At 48.0% G+C, this 12,500-nt stretch overlaps 1 pseudogene; it reads right to left on the minus strand.

Moving 5' to 3' along the window:
• Positions 1–4,531: 4,531 nt before the first annotated feature.
• LOC134543905 (5S ribosomal RNA) lies at positions 4,532–4,643 on the minus strand (annotated as a pseudogene).
• Between the last annotated feature and the right edge of the window lie 7,857 nt (positions 4,644–12,500).

Raw genomic sequence — 12,500 nt, forward strand, 5'->3', positions numbered from 1 at the left:
AGCAGCAGCAGCAGCAGCATAAAGTTCACCATTAATACCCTGAGACCTAATCCTTACAAAAAAAATATGTGTGTGTGTGTGTGTATATATGTGTATATATATATATATGCTGAAATAAGAGTGAGATGTTTGTAAGACGTTTTCCTGCTTAAAAACTTTAAATAATTTTGCACCTAAACTATACACACAATGTAATTGATAAATTTCTTTATTTATTTATTTATTTCCCCCGCTTCAAATACCATAAGAAATTTTTTAACCAGAATTTTACCTAACGGCAGAGGTGTGGCTATAGGAGGCAATGATTGCAACAACTGATACCTTCATGACTAGTATTGTTGGCCCTTAGAAGGGCCGATAAGGTGGTACAGTGCCACAGAAAGTGCCAGCGGTCCTGCTGGCATCTTCATTTCCGCTTTGGGGCTGCTTTCTTGGGCGACTTGCTCTTTGGGGCAACCTTCTTTGGCTTTGGAGCACGGGGTTTCTTCGTGGGAGGTTTGGACACCTTTTTTGCCTTTGAAGGTGCCTTCTTGGGCTTGGGGGTTGCAGCTGCTGCCTTTTTTTTCTTTTCTGCTGTAGGCGGAGTCTTCTTGACTGGTTTCTTGCCCACCGCTGCCTTCTTGGCTACGGATCGCTTCTTTTCCTTAGGGGCAGCTGCACCACGCTTGCCGCTTGGAGCCTTGGGCTGGTCCGGAGCACCGGTGGTCCCTGAAGCCAGCTTGAAGGAGCCAGACGCACCCTTGCCTTTGGTTTGGACAAGCTCGCCGCTAGCCACTGCTGCCTTCAAGTATTTCTTGATGAAAGGTGCCAGCTTTTCCGCATCTACTTTGTAGGTAGAGGCGACGTATTTCTTGATGGCTTGCAGTGATGAGCCGCCCCTTTCCTTGAGGCTCTTGATCGCAGAGGCCACCATTTCAGATGTGCGCGGGTGCGCGGGCTTGGCTCGTGGCTTCTTCGACGCAGCCTTGCCTTTCTTCGGGGAAGCTGCCTGTGATGGGGCAACAGCTGGTGCTGCAGTCGCTGCTGCGGTATCTGCCATGACGAGACTGATCCTACAGAATGCAAGAGCAAAGTGAAAATAAAATTTTTCTCTCTGCAAATATCTGGTTACCCAATTTTCTGGTTGCGGACGGTTCAGAAAATTCTCGATGCCTTGCTCACGTAGGGAGCAGCGCACTTTGGACAGCGAAAGTAATGTAGGGCTTCTTTAGCACTGATTTTTCAATGTTTTCTAAATGTCAGCAGTCTACGATGACATAATGGGCAGTTCCACTAATAGTGTAATTTTTTTATGGCAGCTGCACTGTTTAATTTGCACTGCGAGCTGTTTAAATTTACTGCTACACCAAACAGGGAACTTTTCATTTGCAGATGTTATTCAAGGAATCAAATACGTAATTTGTGCTGGAATCACTTGAAAATGGTTAAATTAACTTAGGTATACTTTAGTGTATAGTATGCTGAAAATGTGGAGATAATTTCATGAAGGCTGTTTGCTGTGGAAGCACTAGCAAATCACCTTGTTCAGTGCCACCTGGAATGGCTTTCTTCGTGCACCTCCAAGGATGATGTGATTATTATTGTGAGTAAATTTTGTTTACATTTTCATTGTGTGAATAATAAAACTTTTAACTGTACACACAACAAGCATTTCACTTGGATCTGATGCATTCTCAAGAGTGCAGTTTCTGTTTAGCTTTTAAAACTGGCTGCCCTTCAATTCACTCAAGGTGCAGATGCAAGTTGCTGATGAAGTATTCCACACACATGCTACATTGGAGAAATATTTTAATAAAAATTAAAACTCTTGCAGGATTTCGAATAAAAACTATCCTATTTATCCCTTCTATGTTTTGGTACTGCGAAATTGAGAGAGGTAAGTAAGTTGTGAGGTTATTTTTACTTGCTTGCATGTGAGGTTAGCAGAGCAAAAATATTTTTGAAATTGCAGATACATGGTCACTTTATTTCGTTGCAAACATTTATAAGCTCGTAATCTTATTTAAAGTCTCCATACTTAATGCGTTTGGAAAACCTTCTTTCTCTCAATTTTACAATGGAACAAAATTTTACTTGTATGTGTACATTAATTCCATCTCTAAATGATGTAGGTTTACGCACCGAGATCAGGTACATTGTAGAGAGAAAAACACACGAGTACCTGCTTATTTTGAAGTTTTAATGAGTATATTAAAAAAAAAAAAAAAAAACGATAAAAATATAATTGAAAAAGTATATTATTCACGTATTTTTGAGGATGAGGGGAGGGGGTGTTTTTGTCCGATGGTCGTTTATCTTTAAAGAAATTTCCGTTGGACCTGTGCGTTCTTGCTCTGCCAATTCTCGAAAAATGAAATATTTTAAGTCGTCTTTTATGTGCTAACTTCATTATATTTGGCTGCATTCGTATTTTTATTAGTTTTGAAACATTCATGTCACGGAAAATAATCATAAACCAGGACAAAAACGTTTTGACTAAATGTTCTAGGTTGGTTGTAAAACATTTTCTTATTTTATTTCACATCGGAAACATCTGTTAAGTTGTAAGCTTTGTAATGAATGCGACAGTCACTTGTTCGCTGAAGTGTTTGTTTAAGAAATTAGTATTGTAAATTTGTTTATGGTCTTGTTAAATGAAATTTTAAGTGAAATCATTTGGGAAAACAGAGGCTACAGGAATTTTCAACACAACTTGATGACCGACGTTGTGACTAGTGTGGGAGTGTGTGCTCGTGTAAATATCAATTTTTCTTACTCCTCGTGCCGGTCAACAGGAAAACAGCGAGTGTGTTATCTCATCGCGGGCGTGTGATTGCGTGTGGTAAATTGTGCTAGGTTAATTACCGCAAAACTCCACTGTGTGCAAATATGTAGTGTGTCGCTGTATGCAAATATTTGGTATGTCTTTTTTTTTTTTTTTTTTTTTTTCAGGCAATACACACTTTGAATTTTACACAATTTCGATGCTGCAACCTAAGTGTATACATGCGAATAGGATTGCTTAAATGAAAAAGTAAAGTAGGAGGTAAGTGCAAATGTTTCCAGGAGGTTATGCACACACAATCTATTTTATGAATTAATAGTTATTATCTAAGAAAATGATAGAAGATTATAAATAATGTGTGCAGAATAATACAGAATTTGCATGTTACACAAAAAAAAATATATATATATATTCCAAATATTGTTAGCAAAATGCACCTAGATTAGTGAGCTGGATTTTTTTTTTTTTTTTGTATTTTTGTTCTGTTGATCCCACGTGGAGTCAAGGCTCCGGGATATAGAACATGTATGTGCAGACAATTAATATTTACATGATGCAAGTTACCAAGAAAAAAAATTTCAAAAAAAAAAAATACATAACATGTTACACAATTTAACTTTATGCAAAACATGAAGCAGCTGTTATCACAAGTCCATTCAACAAATTAACAGTTCAATTTCTCTATTATCAATCAAATTAAAGAATAGCTTCAGAGGGTAGGTAGGATATTCTAGAAGAATTTTTTTTACTGTTTTTTTTTTTAATACTGGTAAATTGTTTTAGTTATTTTCTGTGATATTAAGTTGTAAAGTTTTACTCCCAAGTAATTTAGTCCATTTTCAAATCGCCTAGTGTTATGTTCAACTATCCTCAATTTACTAGCATTTCTGGTGTTATACCTATGTGCGAATATCTAAAAAAAAAAAAAAAAAAAAAAAAAATAATTTTTTTTTTCTTCTTTTTCTTAAGAATGAATAAAAAGTTTCTAGAACGTATTCATTTATGGCAGTCAGGACTTTAAGTTTTTTGAATTTTGGTCTGCAGTTAGATGATTTTTTATCTTTTGTTATTATTCTAATAGCTCCTTTTTTTTTTTTTTCCCCCAATGTTATATGGCAGAAAGAGTAGAGCTATGGCTACTGTGACATCATGCATTGATGGGAAGGTTATTGTTGGATAACAAAAATTTAGATGATATAATTTTTATTTTTTTCCATACACAACACATTGCAGGTACAATTTTACAGGTTACAGCTGTACCACCTCTAGTATTGCTGCCGACCATCCAACAAATGAGCACACTAAACAGGCATTGATGACATTGTTATCAACGTCTTTTTGAATCTCTCATTATTATACATAACTGCCCACTGAAACAGAGAAACTTCAAAATAGGTGTGTGTGTGTGTGTTTATATATATATATATATATATATATATATATATATACATATATACATACATACATACATACATACATACATACATACATACATATACACTTATCTATTTATTTTTTCACTTTGAATTTTGTATGAGGTATACACATGCAAAGATTCACAGCTGCTGCTGGGTGGGTGAGTGAGTGAGTGATTGAGTGAGTGATTGATTGATTGATTGATTGATTGATTGATTGAGAGAGAGTGAGTGTGTGTGTGTGTGTGTGTTAGGGGGGGGGGGGGGGAAATGTGGTGATTGTGGGGGAAAAAAAAATTTAAAATTGAAATTTTTAAAAAAAAATTTTTTTCTGTAGGGTGCAAAATAGTAGTGCCAACGGCACGTGGTGTTCCCAAGCGGTCACCCATCTAAGTACTAACCACGCTCGACGATGCTTAACTTCGGACGAGAACCGGTGTGTTCATCGTGATATGGCCGTTGGCAATGATATAGATGTTTTTTTTTTTGCAGTTTGTATTTGCCACTCGAAATAGCTATACCAGGTGTGATTGTTACAAACAACAGGAGAAATCGTGTAATGAACACTCTTTTACTTCCCCCCCCCCCCCCCCTCCACACACACAACACCCACCACCCTCACCATCCCAACCACCAAAGCCCTCTTCAAAATACACTCTCACACACACACACAAACCCACACTCTATAACTGATGAACATTACCATAACTTCTTAAAGCCATTAGATAATATTTAACTCAAGAAAGGTATTGTGATATGTTTAAAGAAAGAAAGGTGAAACCTTTAACTTTACCAGCAGGTATTAGTATCACTGAGGTATCTTCTAGGTTGTAGCAGCAATAGTAGTAATAATAATAAAATTAAATAAGGTAATAAAAAAGAAAAGTTATACATGTGATCAAATCATGAATGTATAAAACTGGAATGAATTTAAATTTTTTTTATTTTTCTTCATAGGCTGTTTTGAAATTGATGAGTAAGTGCCTCTTCTTTTAAATTTTTTAATGCTGAACACTGTTACATAAGAGATGAATGTTTAGAAAATTTAAAAAAAAAAAAAAGCTAGCCCAGCCCCCTCCCCCCCTCACACAAAATCCAAACAAAAAAAAAAACACCCTCCTTCAAAACATCACATAATCATCCAGCCAGCAGTGCAGACGAGAAATTTGCACTCGGGGCCGCCATTTTGACGATAAATTCTTGCATGGCACACCAAAGGTAGGAAAGAATTTAAAAAAATAAAAATAATGGGCGAGCACCCTCGCGTCTGCCTGTAGAAAATGAAGTTAAAAGTAACATAACCTAAAGACAGGCACACACTAGGGTGCTCCCAGGCGGTTGAGAAATTTTTTCCCGCCAAAAGACTTATATATATTATTTATTTTACTGTTTTTGGCAGGGGGCTATGTCGGTCTGTGTGCAAAGTAGTTCCTACTCCCGCCGCCAGGAGCGCGCGCGGTGGGTAGCGATGTTGTTTTTTCTGCTTTCATTTGTTTATTATTTAGAGGGTTAATGCTATGTAAATGTACGCAAGTTTGGTTATGTGTCGGTAGTTGTGCGAGATTTAATTTCCGAAACGAAATTTGACTTTCATCGGCCTGCATTTCTCACTTATTCGGAAAATACATGTGTGTTTATGTATGTATAATAATCGAGTGATTTTGTAATAATTTGGAAGTTTTGTTTGCGTGTGCGATGTGGGGAAGAAAAGGTGTGCACACGAGTCCTAGGGCTATATTTTTTTTTATTGCGAAATATTTACTTCATGTGGTGAAAAATTTTAAATTATTTGTGATGCAAGTGAAATTTTTTTTTTTTTTTTCAGTTGGGTGATGTGTTTGTCCTCGTTTGTGTGCAAGGAAGCAAACATGCTGAAGGTAAGGGGCCATAAATGACACTTTAAAATATTAGTTTACCATTAATTTTGGTTAAATATTAAATTGCCATATAAGTAAAATCATGTCAACTGTTGTATTCCACCCAGTATAAGCTGTTAGTAATGGGTACTTAATATAAATAGAATAAATGTAAGCATTTTCGTCTGCATGAAAATTCACTTTTTTTTTGGATCCATTTGTACTGTGGGTAGTTAAATAGTACATTATGTTGTTTTTACTTCGAAGTACAAAACATCTTGTGCATGATTGCAAATTCAAACGCAGTTAAGCATAATATGAATTCGAATTATGTGTGTGTGTGTGTGTGTGTGTGTATATATATATTTTTTTTTTTTTTTTTTTTTTTACTGTGTCCAGTTTTAGCACAAATGGAATTATTTTCAAAGTGAATCGATGCAACTGGTCTTTGCCATTAATATTGATATATGATCTAACTAAATTAAATAGAAAGGATTTTTTTATTTATTTTTTTATATATATAAATATATTTGTAGCAATGTACTAATGACCACAGAAGTAAGCAAAAAAAAATATATATATATATATCTCAGCCAGTAAACCATGCGTCTTAAAGACTTTTTTTAATGAAAATATTTCTGCCTTGGTTAAGCTTACATTTACTATCATAGGGATTGAGGGAATTGTAGAACAGCAGCAGAAGCATTTCCTTTCATGATCATGTTCTTGGTCCTGAAAAGGACCGTTTATGTAAGCATGTGCACACCAGACCTGCTCACTTGGAGCTGGTGTATTTGGTGACAGCCTTGGTGCCCTCGCTGACAGCGTGCTTGGCCAGCTCCCCGGGCAGCAGCAGTCTCACGGCCGTCTGTATCTCGCGGCTGGTGATGGTGGAGCGCTTGTTGTAGTGGGCGAGGCGGCTGGCCTCTGCCGCGATGCGCTCGAAAATGTCGTTCACGAAACTGTTCATGATGCTCATGGCCTTAGATGATATGCCAGTGTCCGGATGAACTTGCTTCAACACTTTGTAGATGTAGATTGCGTAGCTTTCCTTCCTCTTGCGCTTCTTTTTCTTGTCGCCCTTCGAGATGTTTTTCTGGGCCTTGCCCGCCTTTTTGGCTGCCTTACCGCTCGTCTTGGGGGGCATCGTAGGTCTGAGCTGTGCCGCTGTCGCTAGATGAGTGAGACGGGAACTGAATTTTTTTCGTGAAAAGTTTTCTTGGCTTCTTGTTGCGCGACCAATCGGAGCGCTCCGCGGCTCGTGATTGGTCGCGCTCCGCGGAGGGACGTGTAACAAAAGTAATTTCCAGCGGCCGGGGCGCCACTTTCTCGTAGGTTGCGGACCAGTGTACAGCCTATAACTCAACATGTCTGGCAGAGGAAAAGGAGGAAAGGTTAAGGGGAAATCCAAGACTCGCCTCGGCAGTAGTGTTTGCGATCGCTCCAGTGTTCTTGCCTCGTTTCGGTGTTTGTGGTTTCAGTTCGCCATCGAAGTGGTGTTTTTTGTGTTCTGTATTCATTTGTGCACCTGCACAAACGTTTGTGAGTGTCGGCGCGGCGTCGTTTAATTTTAATCAGTGTTTCTGTTCACTTGTCATGATGTAAACAATCTTGGATACTTTCGATTAATCGATTGGGCCTGGACTCGCCTTTCGATTGTGTGGTCCCAATTATTATTTTTGTGGTCCCAATTATGTGGTCCCGATTTTCTGCACCATAAATTTGTGGTCCCAACTGGAAATGGACAGCGACGTGGTTCCTGCCTCTCCGAACGCCATTGTGGTGGACCATCAGTCTCTTGCGGCCCCGCCATCCTTGCCGCCGCCGCCTGTCATGCCTGGTAAGCACTGGGCCGCAGCGGGCGGGCACCGCTCCAACGTCATCTCGTCCTCCTCAGACTCGGAGGCTGACGTTCTCTCGGCCGAACCCTTTTCGCAAGGTGCTGCCGACCGCCGCAACAGCAAGTACAGCAAGGACGCTGCCAAGGCGATGGTTCGGCGCCAATACTTTGCGGGCCCTCGCCCTGATGGGGTTGGTGGCAGCACACCATCTTCTCGTGCCATCTCCCGGGCTGACACCAGGGAACACCGCCGCCAACAGCAGGCGGAGGTTCTCCACACGAAGCGGCAGGCGGATGCGCATGTGGCGGCCATCATTGACGCTGTCGCGGCGGGGGTGGAACGCCCCTGGTCGCATGGCCGCACGCCTTCCTGGCCTAATGATCTTCACCGCATTGACGCGGAGGAGGTGGCGGATGCTGGTGGGGGGCCCGCCTCCCGCTCTGCCTCCCAGCCGGACATCCATCTTATTCGGCAGGTCGATGAGACCTGGCGTGGGCTGTCCTCAGGATCGCTGTCTGCCCCCCGACCGGTACCCACCGTTTCCAGCTGCCACACGCCTCGGAGTGCGGCGACGGCTACCACCACGTCCACTGTGATGACCACCACCTCGGTCGCCATCTGCGCCGTGTCGGGGGGCCGCCCGCCGGCCCTGCTTTCCCCTTTGGTTGCTGACGCTGATCCCCCATTTCAAGCCGTCGGGGCAGCGGAGCCCCATCTGGTCCTTTCTCCTGCCGACCCCCGGGCCCCACCTGACCCAGTGCCCCGCCGTCCGGCTACCGGGGTGGTTGCGGCGCCACCGGTGTCTTCGTGCGCCACCTCTTCGGCTCCGCGCACCCCAGTGGTGCCCCCAAGTGGTCCGGCCTCTGCTGAGCCACGCGTCAAGCGTATTCCACCCATCGTTGTGGCCACCCGCCTCACCGCCGATGCACTGCGGGGCAACCGCGAGTTGCGCCGTAAACTTCAAGGGGACTTTACGGTGGACTACCTGCGGGGGTACCCACGGTACCACCCCACCTCTCTTCAAGACAGGGCGGTGCTCATGGAGTATTTCCGCACCCATGGGATCCAGTGCCATACTTTCCCGGTGGCAGGCCGCGCCAAACCGAAGTTAGTCCTGGCTGGTCTGCCCCCCACTGCCGCGGAGGCGTCGGTGTGGGAGGAGCTGGCTGAGGAGGGCGTCCGCCCGGACTCCCTCCGTCGCCTGACGCCGGACTGGGCGGCGGACCGCGGTGTAATCCGGTTCCTCCTTGTCTTTCCGGATGCCGCTCAGCTGGCGAAGGCCCGCGCCCTGAGACACCTGGCTGGGCTCCGCATTCAGTGGGAGGAGTTTCGGGGTGGATCCCGCCCCCTCCAATGCCACAACTGCCAGCGGTGGGGGCACCGGGTGGAGGACTGTGGCCACCCGTTCCGTTGCCTCCGCTGCGTCCGGCAGCATGCCCACGGCGCCTGCCCGAAGACCCCGGAGGAGCCGCCTTGCTGCGTCAACTGTGAGGGGCAGCATCCGGCCAACGCCCGCACCTGCCCCTCCTACTTGAAGTTCCTCGAGCAGCAGCTGCGGCGGAAGGGGCCTTCGCTTCAGCAGCTGCCACGGCCCCAGCCGCCACGCCACCACCTCCAGGACGCCGCTCCCTCCCGGCCATCCATGGCTGCCGTGCCTCCAGATGACTTTCCGTCCTTGCGCCCTCCATCCTCGTACCGTCCTCCGGGGACGCACTCCTATGCGGCGTCTGTTGCCGGTCCTCCGCTGTTTCTGGGGCCCACTCCTTTTGCGGCACAGCTTCCACCTTCCCCTCAGGCCCCCTTCGCCACGCAAGGGCCCCGCCCCGTCCCTCTCCTTCCGGTCGCCCCGCCTGTAGTCTGGTCCTCGCATCGGCCGCCGGGATGGGGTGCAGGGTCTGCGTCGGTCCCCATGGCCTTTGAACCGGCTTCGGCCCCCCTTCCCCCTCTTCCCGAGAGGGGCCCACCTGCTGCTCCTTCCCAGGGGCTGCCCTCGGGTTCGAGGCTGTCTGACACCCGCCCGGTGGGCTCCCGGTCCCCGGGTCAGCCTGACCCGCCCTCCGAGGCCACCCCCCCACTGGCTGCCTCCTCACGGGCCTCCCTCCATTTGCCTCATTCTGACCTTCCCTCTCACTCGCCTTCCCCACTCCAGGGCCCGCCCCATTCTCACCCCACGGTAGGTCTCACCGGGCCGCAGCAGCCTCCCCCTCCACTCGAACATCCGCCTGGTCCGCCTCCATCCGCTTGCCCCGCCCGTTCTTCGGCCGGTGAGGCATCGTCTCGCAGCGTACCTTCCTTCCTTCCGTCTGCTTCCCTCTCCTCGTCTTCCCACATCCCCTTCTCGGCCTTCTTTGAGACTTACAACTGGCTACAGCACCTCCGTCTCCTCCCGTGGTTGCAGTTGTTTGCCACGGGCATCTACCACATCTCCCAAGCCTCTTCCCCTCTTCTTCAGGCAGAAATATTTTTCCGCACCGTCCTCGCCTTTTTGCAGGGTGTGTTCTCCGCCCCCCCTTAAACTGGTCCTCTGGAACGCCCATGGCGTTCGTTCCAAGCAGGCTGACTTCTTCCATTTCCTACATGCCCACCATCCTGACATTGTCTGTTTGACCGAGACTTGGCTGAAGCCCCAGCATCCTTTCTCCCCACCTGGGTATGCCACCATCCGTCGGGATAGGGATGCGCGGGGGGGCGGGGTTGCCCTCCTTGTCCGCGAATCCCTTCCCCATCACCCGCGCGCGCTCCCGCCGCTTCTAAATGTGGAGGCGGTGGCTGCCCGCCTCCGCCTCATCCCACACCCCCTCACTGTGTGCTCGGTCTACTTGCCCGAGCACGGCCCGTTCCCGGCCCGCGGCCTCCAGACGTTATTCCGCATGGATGCCCGGGTGGTGGTAGGGGGGGACTTCAATTGCCGGCATCGCGACTGGGGCTGCTTGTCCACGAGCAATCGGGGTATTCAGCTCCTTCGTGTCGTCCAGGGTTCCCCGGCACTCACCCTTCACTCACCCCCATCTTTCACGTTCATTCCGTGTCACATCCGGCAACGGCCGAGTGTCCTCGACTTGGTTATCACGGTGGGCCCGGTGGCCATGTCGGGGCTCTCGGCTCGCGCCGAGCTCACTTCCGATCATACACCGGTCATCGGTTTCGTGCGTGCGGCTTCCCGCCCTCCTCCTGTGTCCCCCACTTCCTTCGATTTTGCTCGTGCCGACTGGGCCGCCTATCGGGCACATCTGGACGGCACACTCAACCTTCATTTTCACATCTCCTCCCGGCAGCAGTTGGACGAGCACGTGTCCATCCTCACGGACTCGATCCTGGCTGCTGCACGGGCCTCCATTCCCTGTCGTCGCCCGCTCCTGCGGGGCGCGCCCTTCCCGCCGTCTCTGCGCCAGCTCATTTCGGCCCGCAATGCCGCTCGACGGCGCTGGCAGTATCGCCGGACGGGGGACCGCTGGCGGGAGTACGTGGATCTTCGGGCGCGCTGCCGGAGGCTCATCACCGAATGGCTGGCAGCGGAGCGGGTCCGACACATCCAGTCACTGTCATTTCGTTCCGGTTCCATCTTCCGCTATGCACGGGGCCTTCGTTCCACCTCGTCTGTCATGCCGCCTCTGGACGGGGGACCACGGGGTTTGTGTGAGTCCCCTGCCCAGAAGGCGGAACTCCTGGCGGGCTTCTTCCATTCATCTTTTACCCCCACACTCCCGCCAGGGGTCACGTCGCTCCTCCCGGTCCACTATACCCCACCTCCCCCTCCACGACCTGGTGATATTCCCTTGACCACCCCAGGGGAAGTGTTCCGTGTCACCTCTCATCTCAAGCTTCGCTCTGCCCCTGGGCCCGACCACATCCATCCGCGGCTGGTCTTCTCCCTTTCCCGGAAGGCCACCGTGTTTCTCACCAAAATCATTAATGGCATCTTCCTCACGGGTCACTTCCCTACCTCGTGGCGGGCTGCGACCGTTGTGCCCATTCCAAAGTCGCGTGCAGATGCTCACCTTCCCGCGGGCTATAGGCCCATCAGCCTCCTGTCAGTCCTCTCTAAAGTGGCCGAGAGAATCATCCTCCGTAGGTTGGAGCTTCATCTCACCCCTCTCGGTCCCCTTCCTGCATTTCAGTTTGGTTTTCGGCGCGGGCTGTCGGCTCAACACGCCGTGGCGCGCGTCGTTGACCAAATCACCGAAGGCTTCACCTCCTTCCAGCACACTGGTGTTGTTCTGCTTGATCTGTCCAAGGCCTTTGATACCGTCAGCCATCACGCGCTCCTTCTGAAGCTGGCGTTTCAGGGCTTTCCTCCTGCTCTCATTCATCTTCTTTATAACTTTCTCTCACATCGCTCATTTCGTGTCCGTGTCGACCAATCTTTTTCGCAGTCCTGCCATGTTCCTGCCGGTGTCCCTCAGGGAGCGATCTTGTCGCCCCTGCTTTTTTCCCTCTACACTTCCGACATACCGGTCCCCCCCCATTGCACTCTCACCCTCTATGCAGATGACACTGCCATCTCCACCTCATCTCGCCTTGTTTCCGACATTCCCGCCCGCCTCACGGCGGCGGTGTCACTCATCTCCTCATACTATCACTCATGGGGAATCCGGGCGAATGCCGGCAAGTCCCGGGCGACCCT

Source organism: Bacillus rossius, unplaced genomic scaffold, assembly GCF_032445375.1.
Source record: "Bacillus rossius redtenbacheri isolate Brsri unplaced genomic scaffold, Brsri_v3 Brsri_v3_scf23, whole genome shotgun sequence".
NCBI classification, from domain to species: domain Eukaryota; kingdom Metazoa; phylum Arthropoda; class Insecta; order Phasmatodea; family Bacillidae; genus Bacillus; species Bacillus rossius.